The sequence below is a fragment of the Helianthus annuus genome, chromosome 12, assembly GCF_002127325.2.
Source record: "Helianthus annuus cultivar XRQ/B chromosome 12, HanXRQr2.0-SUNRISE, whole genome shotgun sequence".
Classification (NCBI taxonomy): domain Eukaryota; kingdom Viridiplantae; phylum Streptophyta; class Magnoliopsida; order Asterales; family Asteraceae; genus Helianthus; species Helianthus annuus.
Genome location: NC_035444.2, coordinates 146096948 through 146106324, shown reverse-complemented (window position 1 = coordinate 146106324; position 9377 = coordinate 146096948). Strand labels below are relative to the sequence as shown.

General features: G+C 35.1%; 1 long non-coding RNA gene across 6 annotated transcripts; it reads right to left on the bottom strand.

Moving 5' to 3' along the window:
• Positions 1-1793: 1793 nt before the first annotated feature.
• LOC110895496 lies at positions 1794-5592 on the bottom strand. Of its 6 annotated transcripts, none has more exons than XR_002567189.2 (6): positions 4834-5592; positions 4649-4750; positions 3460-3550; positions 2463-2522; positions 2265-2341; positions 1794-2147 (listed from the first exon to the last, which is right to left on the bottom strand). It is a non-coding gene; the product is annotated as an uncharacterized LOC110895496 (long non-coding RNA). The 6 variants fall into 6 exon arrangements; XR_004875061.1 differs by having other exon boundaries at positions 2463-3550; positions 4834-4941; positions 5164-5592; XR_004875060.1 differs by having other exon boundaries at positions 2463-3550.
• Positions 5593-9377: the final 3785 nt, after the last annotated feature.

The following is a 9377-nucleotide window of genomic DNA, read 5'->3' as shown; positions in this document are numbered from 1 at the left end:
CCAATGCAGTGCAGCGGTCGCCCCTTCATTGCCTGCAAATTCAGCTGGTTTACAGGCAAGAAATTCCTTGTAAGTGCAACCAGGTGTTGCAGGTTTCATTCTTTTGAGTATTGGGGCCTGAATTAAGTTGTCGTTATTGCCTCCTCCGTTAACACTATTACTGAAATTATCGTCGTGGGTGCGTTTACTGGGGTGAGCTTGTGAAGGCTCAACAGGACTTTTAACTGCAGCGACGATTGCCGGAATAGCGCTAGCTATTCCCTGAGCGACAATGTTTTCTATATCTTGCCGATTTAGAAAGTAGTCCTCATTATTGTTTTCCGATTGATTAACTTCATTAACTGGTTCATTCACAGTGTGTTCCATCTGAATATTTATCAATTAGTAATTATCACAGGCTAATATTTAGTATAAACATTTAGGTACAATTGTACGACCAGATAAAATATGGCAAACATTACGACTTATATATATTTACATGTCTATTACAACTTACAACTGAAATTCAAAATATACTAGGGGTTGTGCATTCCATTATTTTAGTCTAGCTAGAAATATTATGCTCAGCATGCTTTTATTCTATCTCCTCTTACTAAGTTATTCATCTAATAGGCAAAGTTCCTTTAAAGTTTCTGTTTGAGATCTAATTGTATTGGTTGGTCCGGGTTTGGCAGTTTAACTTAATTAAAAGTTAACATTTACTACTGTAGTGGGTAACATATAGGGATTTGCCCATTTTTCATCCAATTCATATTCCCATGGTGGGTTATTGCCTATTTCCTGAGTTTCCTTATTAATTACCACTCCTTTTGATTGTGACTTCTTTCCTTTCTCTTGACTTTTTCTAATAATCCAACTTCTTTTCTTAGCGGTAAGTGGTTTCTTAGATTGTGCCTTACGAACAAATATTCCTTCCTCAGTATCTGCTGAGTATCTGGAGGAATTTGATTGAGATGAGGTTCCCTTATCTTTTGATGAACTATCTAGTTGACGATAGATGTCCGAAATTCTTTGCTTACCCATACTGTAAATTAAATAGTCAAATAATACAAAAATACATAATCACACTAACACGTATAGTTAAAATTGTCGACTTTGCGACTTCGATATTTTTATATATTATAGTATGCGTCCGTACACACTGGTTATCTTACAAAAGTTTTATTTTAAGTTATTTTACAAGATTATATTATTTATTATTTTATTATTATTAAACACACATTCCCACAACCACATACGATCCCCATTAGCTGGTAGTTCAGAAACGACGTTCCCTCTCGTCGTACTTCCAGGAGATCTGTTCTCCCACTACCCGCACTACAAGAAAAGTAAGCTAATGCAACCCCAGTAAAAAGTTGCATTATGCCTTAAAAAGGTTGCATTATGCCTGATGCAACCTTTTATCAAAAGCTGCATTAGGTGAAGTTGCATTAGATCTAATGAAACCTTTTTTGTTAAATAATGCAACTTTTTTTGAAAGGGTTGCATATACTATTTGAATGCAACCTTTTGGTGATGCAACCTTTTTTACACACTAATGCAACTTTTCTACCTTTGAAAGCAACTTTTCAAACACTTAGATGCAACCTTTATTAACTCAAAGGCAACCTTTGTGACACTAAAATGCAACTTTTTTTTACGTTAAATGCAGCACTTTTTTTGAGATTTGTTACAGCAAATGCAACCTTTTTTTACAGTCAAATGCAACTCTATAACATCATCGTCTTTTGATGCACTAAAATTTTAATTACACAAGCACCATAAAAACATTAATAATGACATGCATTCAGTCGTAGTTACGCCCAAACTCGGTATCATTAATAGTGAAATGGTGTACATGTTTGTCCAAAATCAAATAACAATATATTCAACACAAAGTGACAACTACAATAATAAAGAGAAAAGAAAACTATCTACTCATCTCTATCTTCAACAAGTAGTTTTTTTATACTCCGCATCATAGCTTCTAAGTTTTGTCGGTGGCTCTCAACAGAAGAAGTTGCACTCTAACAGATTCATCTTTTGGTTCTTGTTTATGCATTAACCCGTTCTGACCCATCCGGTTTTTTGCCAGTTCTTGTTTATGCATTTACCCGTTCTGACCCATCCGGTTTTTTGCCAAAGCTACAGAGCATGATAGTCCAGACCTTGTATCATCAAGAAAAAGATGAGCTAAAACATATAATTCTCATATTAAAAATTTGAGCCTTTCAATAAACAACATTGACTAAAAGAAGCCAAATGTAACTAAACAGAGTTCTTACCAATTATTCCATCATTCATTGCATCAATCCCAAATGGTGAACCGACCTCCAGTCTGATTTAGCATAATCAGGGAAACCTTTGTATGCGAATTACAAATCATAAGTTTCTAATGCTTGCATACCAACTATATCATGAAATATAAACTATTCCAGCACAACAATTAGGTAGCAAATTAAAAAGAGCTCATGATCACTAACCCACAAATAAAATAATGGCTCGATTAGTGATTTTTCAGAATCTCCTGCAAAAACACAAGGCTGGCCAAATAGTATTCCTTTAGAAATAGAACAATCCTATTTCAAAAAATAACATTCCTTTACAAATAGACAGTACATTTGTTTTTGCAATATAAGAAAATGATTTACCTGGTCAGGATCAAGTGGATAAGTAAACACTCTAAATTAATTATTTAGTTAAAGTATTCGTAAAAATCATTCAGTTACACTCTTAAAACAAAAGTCATAAAAGTATTTAGTTAAATCGTTGGACGCAAAACTTTTGTTAAGAACAAAGTCATATATATAATCATTTAGCTAACTACTATCGACAATGGATGTAATAAAATAGTAATTTCATGAAATTAAGACAAAAGACAGTGGGTTAAAATGTGTTATTAAATCTATGAATTGCTATTAAAGCTGAAAAAACAAAACCGTGTAGATTCCATAAACTAAAAGTGTATATATTGCTGAACTAGACAGTAAATCAAAATAAAGACAAAAGACAGTAGGTTAATATGTGTTATTTGAATTTTCATAATGTGGACCCTCGAATGTTAAAGAATTTCTTAGAAATCACTATAACAAAGACAATATATCGAAAAAGTCCTCTACAATGGAAGTCATCTAATATTACTATTATAATTAGGATAAAGTCATCTAAATTGTATTCCTGAGCAAAGGATAAAATGAGGCGGCATTGGATAGTCAAATTTGGACTCAAATTGTAAAAGTTACTTCTTGCATAAATGATCAAGTCGACAGTAAGGAAAAATAGTTAAATGTTAAAATGTACTTCTGGTCGTCTATGTACGTCAGTGGAAATATTGAGATGATGAAATTGAAAGCTAACATTGATAATAGATACATGGGTAAAAAAAAACTAAGTCGATGGCATGATCAAAGGACTTAAGTGGCTAACCGGCTGCGGTGAAGTATCAAAAGTAAAGGGCTAAATAAAAAATAAAACACATACCTCGATTTGATGTACATCGGTAGTTGTTGAAGGCACTTGTGTTGTATCACTGTATGCCACGAGCACATTATTGTACTTACGAATACGCAACCTGTTAAGAATAGCGTTAACCAAACAGTGGCAGAGCCATGATCATTTTCCTATGGGGTCAAATTTAAATTGCTTGGAAATCTAACAAACTGACATTAAATTCTTTGGGTCGGGTCAAGTCTTTCTTAAGGCTTTTATGTGTGTGTAAATCTACTAACTACCCAATAGGATGAATACTTCACCGTAAAAGATACTTAACAACCCGATCAATCAATTCACCTAATCAACATTCAATAAATCTAGATACTGGAACATAAACAATAAACGTTTGTTAAGTAATCGTATATTACTATTAACTATTTAAATCAAATTGTGAATCCTCGTCTTTGTTACTCCGTCCAAAAGAATGATTGTCCCATTTTTCGATTTCACATTGATAGTAAGGAAAATCTTGTAAACAGAAACTAGAAACAAAAATCAAACAACCGAAAACATAAGATTACATCAGCAAAATACAAAACTAATGAATCAATGAATCGAAATAGGAGGTTTGATAGATACCCGGTTACACGAATCAAATGGAATAAATCGAAGATGTGGGTATGAGCAAAACGACAGCAGTTATTCGATTGTGGACGTCCTTTGTACGTCGTTCATCGTTGAACAATTGATGATAAACAATTCAAAAACCCTAATTCAATGGTTGACAGTTCGATGAGGTTAAAGAGGCATAACCGTGACCGGAATGTTCTTTTGAGGGATTGAATTGAATAAATCCATTATTTTACTTATTCCTTTATATCCAGTTATTAATATGATTTGAATTTGAATTTGAATTTCAAATATCGTTCTTTAAAAATTGAGTTAAATGCTTGGTTGATCCCTGTGGTTTGCAAAAATTTCATACTTGGTCCTAGTGGTTTACTAATTACATGCGTGGTCCCAAAGGTTGTCAAAAATGAACTCGGTTGGTCCTCTGACCTAACCTCTGTTAAATTTCTCAGTTAACTATGTATGAAATGACTATATTACCCTTAAACAATTAAAAACCTAAAAAACCCACTGCATCATCATCATCTTCATCACCAACCCACAGAAACTAAAAATGACCAAAAAATCAACAAAACAAGGAAGCATGAATCTTTTACGGCGGCTACACCTTTTGGACCTGAATATTATGGCTAGACTGGAACCGCCAGATGGGTTGTTTGCCACTCTGAAGAAGAGCTACATGCCCACCTTCCTTCACCATCCCTTGATTCTGTACACACAAACTCCCTTTCAGTATCAAGAATATTACCCATGTAAAAAGATGAAACAAACAATCAGTGGAGTAAGTCTTACCTTCAACACAACTAGAGCATTTGCAAAGGTTTCTTCAGCATCATCACAAACTCCATGTAAATGGGGCAAACTCCTTGATACAAAGCCAATTTTTGTTATACCCTTTTACTGTTTGAAAATCAGTAAGAAATTTCTCAGTTAACCATCATCATCTTCATCACCAACCCCGGATCCATTTGGCAAATTCACCGATAAATTCACCAAATTATCGAACCCACCCGAACCATGATCATGATAATGATGATTATTATCCCCACCCGACTTCCACCCATCCGACGCGATTTGAAAGAACATCGTGTCACGAATCCTCGCTTCGGACTCGATTCTCACCTTTTTATACTTCGAATTCAGCCATTCTCTGGCTAAATCAATTTGGTCCATTGATGGCAGCCCGATTTTATTCAAGAAACTATTAAACTTTTGGTCTTCTAAACTTGAAAATGGGATAGATCCACAGTGTTCATACACCCAATCTGCCAATAACTCAACTGATGAATCAATTTGTGACTTTGTTAAAGTTTGATAAGGTAATGATTTAGGGGTTTTGAGTTTTTTCACACTATCTTCCAACATTGCTAGTGCACCCAAATCCTCTTTTCCCCCTGATAACATCACGTGTGGTTGTTCCACCTGCACGTGCCGCCGGTGATTCACCTCCGTTGATGCCGGTTGGACGGAATCCCTCGCCGGAGAAATAATATAGTGACCAGATTTTTAGAGAGAGAGAGAAAGCGCACAGACATGGGGGTGGGTTGGTGATGAAGATGATGCAGATTATAAAGAGAGTTAATAAGCAAGGGTATTTTGGTCATTTAACATGGACTTAACTGAGAAATTTAACTGATGTTAGGGTTGGGGACCAACTGAGTTCATTTTTGACAAGTTTTGGGACCACGCGTGTAATTAGTAAACCACTAGGACCAAGTCTGCAATTTTTGAAAACCACAGGGACCAACCAAGCATTTAACTCTTAAAAATTCATTAATCTTTTATTTAATTTAATTCACTAACTTTTTATTTAATTTATTCGTTAATCTTTTTTTTTAATTTAATTCATTAACCTTTTATTTAATTTATTCGAGAATTACACAAATCAAAAGTATAAGTATTTAAGGAGGAAATTAAAAATAATTTATAGCAGATAAGGGTGTAAATGAAACGAACCCAAGACCGGCTTGAAAACAAAACTCGATCAAAAGGAGCTGAGGTTATATGAGATCGAGCTTCCAAATAAATAAATTGTTTCTATTTGATTTCATCCCCTAAATGTTGTCTTCTTTTCAAGCGGCTGCCCAATTATCAATTCGCACGCACAATAAATCATGTATTTTTTTCAATGATATTATACTACACATATAGAATATTAACAGACTTAGTAGTATAAAAGTTTTTTACTATTTACAATTTCTTTTCTTTTTTATTACAAATCAAAACTTTCTTTATATTTTTGTTATTCATTGAATTATGTATCCTTCTAAAATAAAAGTTGAATATAAGTTTTAAAAATGCAACATTTCAAGAAAAAGGTTGCAACTATTAGTTTAATTCACAACTTTTAAATAAAAAAGTTGTAATTTTCATATAATTTTGCAACCTTTATGAAAAAAGGTTGCATTAAACCTTTTAATGCAATCTTTATATTAGACAAAGTTGCATTAAAGTCAAATGCAACACAAATGAAAATGGTTGCTTCTACAAAGTTGCATTAGCCTCATTTTCTAGTAGTGTCTAAAAAGTTGCATTAGCCTCATTTTCTAGTAGTGCCGGATTCTATTTCCTGCATCTATCAGCTCCTCGCCATAGTGGCGGAGTTCAGCCAAGTTCTCATTGCTCATTGGTGGATTTGGTGCAGGCTCCGGGTCGAATTGAGGGAAAAAGGTGTTAGGGTTATTCAAAAGGTTCTGAAATTGTCAGTCGGTGGTCCACCATTCTTCCAGCTCTCCAGGTAGAGGTTGGGGGTTGACAATGGGATCTGGGATAGCAGGCTCCAAATTTACTGGGAGTTGTGATTCAACTGGATAATAGAAAAAGTCTTCATCGGCAAGTCCGATGAGGTCACTAAGTGCCAGTTTACGATCTAACTCCTCCCAGGGTGGCATTTCCTGAGCTTGCCCAGAACTTTCCCAATCTCTATTCCTTTCCCCTTATCCTTGGGATCCTCAACCTTTTTAACTTTTGCTTTCGGTATCGTTGGTCTTTTCCTACGCACACGCCTCCAGCCTACAAACCTTCTTCTCTTTTTCACCTTTGGTTTATCCTGGGGTTGAGCCTGGAATACAATTGGCTCTTCAACATCAGCCTGGTAACCAGTGGTATCCATATCTGTAGTATGGATAGTAAAGTTTTGAAGGGCTTCTAATAGTTCATTCATGTTGTTAGCATACATGAAGAAACACACAAAATTCTAATTTAAAATTTTGTAAACAAAAATGTCACAGAATCACAGAATGGCAATCAGAAAAATTAATTATTTTTAAATACTTAATTGGCTTAAATCAGTGGCTCTGATGCCACCTTTTTCTGTCACGGCCCCGTCCCGGTTTTACCCGATCCAGGAGCCGTGGGACAGAAAAACCCGTGGTATTTATTATTTGATTTGACAGCGAAAGTTTTAACAGGATCTTTTAAACTTGAAAATGCCCGATTATTTTATTTCATAATCTGAGATGAACCCCGTAATTTACAATAGAGGAATTTCATGAGTTTATAACTTTGAAAATAGTTTGAGGTATTGTAAAACAACTTTAATAAAAAGAGAATGACTCACATTGCAAGTTTATCGAGTCGAGCTGGCTCGCGAGCCTTAACGAGCTTTCTTTTTATATATTTTTTATTAATATATTAAACATATATTTAAATAATAATATTTACCATTTATATAAATATAACAAAATAACTAAATTATATGTATAACAATAATTATAATTAATAAAAATTAATTAATAAATATTAAACGAGTCGACCCCGAGCCGAGCTCGGGCTTGAAAAATTACCTTCGAGCCGAGCTCGAGCTTTAGAAATAAAGCTCGAATCGAGCCGAGCTCGAGCTCGAGCTTTCAAATGTTAAACGAGCTTGAGCTCGAGCCTGGTCGGGCTCGGGCTCAGCTCGGCTCGCTTGCACCCCTAAATTCACATGACTTGAGCCATAAGCATGAGTATAAAGCCCAGGGTAAGAACTCGGAATGGGAAAGTCACCGCGGAGCTAGCTTGGTCGGGTTGCGGCTCCCGGAGTGAGATCACTCCGGCGGTTGGAAGGACCGTGCACTATCCCCACAACATATATCATGAGTAATCTAATGCTACATGAATGTCATGGGGTGTCTTTTGGAATTAAGGGTATAATTTTGATAGTGTTTGGCTATGCTTTTGCTGAATTAGTTCTGTAAGGAGATTGTAAGATAATTTTTTTTTTAGAATGAATTTAATGATAATTATGATTCTTTTATATTGTTTTATAATAATTGATGGGAGAATGCAATTGAGGAAAGGGAAAGGCTTCAAGCCGACGATGGAGAGGGTTGTGAACTTGGGATGTTCTCTATTGTACAAGAAAAAGTGACATGTAGAGGGACCAGTGAAGGTGGGTGGGTTTTCTATTTTATTATTTTTTGGTTTATTAATAAAAACAGTAAAATGATCATTTCATATTACCTTAATAATCATTTTAGTGTTTGGTATCAAATTTATTAAATACCCATTTCGGGAAAATTCCGTAGTTTTATAGTTAAGGACGAAATCCAGATTGTGACCATACCATATTTTTTTCATCCTCAACTATAAAAACAACATTATTGTTTTGGACACTAATGTATCTGCAATGATTCAAGGATACAAACTAGAGGTATACACGCGGTAGTTTGGCTCAGTTCGGTTTTGATCACCAACCGAAGCCAAAATCAAGTTTTGTCGTTAACGGACCATCTTAACCGATCAAAATCTGCCTCGGTTATGCGTCAATTAACCGTTTAATGGATTTGGACTTTAAATATTTAGGCATCATGAAAACGACTTAAATAGAGAACTTCGGCCCAAAACTTTTGGATTGAAAATCATAGTTAATGCACATTTGTCACGCCCCCGTCCCGGTTTTACCCGGTCCAGGAGCCGCGGGACAGAAAAACCCGTGGTATTTATTATTTGATTTGACACCAGAAGTTTTAACATGATCTTTTAAACTTGAAAATGCCCGATTATTTTATTTCATAATCTGTGATGAACCCTATAATTTACAATAGAGGAATTTCACGAGGAAATTTCCTGGTTTACAAAACATGTTTATTTATTTAACTGAGCCACCACTTCAAGCTTGATTAGTGCTCCGTAGCACGTTTTCTTGATTCACATGAGGTCGCCTGAAACATGTTTTAAAAATATTTTTGTCAGCGGGGAAATACTGGTGAATCATTCAAAGTTAATAAAACGACACCTAGCTATCAATTACAGCATAAAAGCGATTACAATGGCTTTTATATTATTTTTATCTGGTGCCGTGTCACACCCTGGTGGCGATGGTCATACCACTATTGGGTCCTTTCACCCAAGTA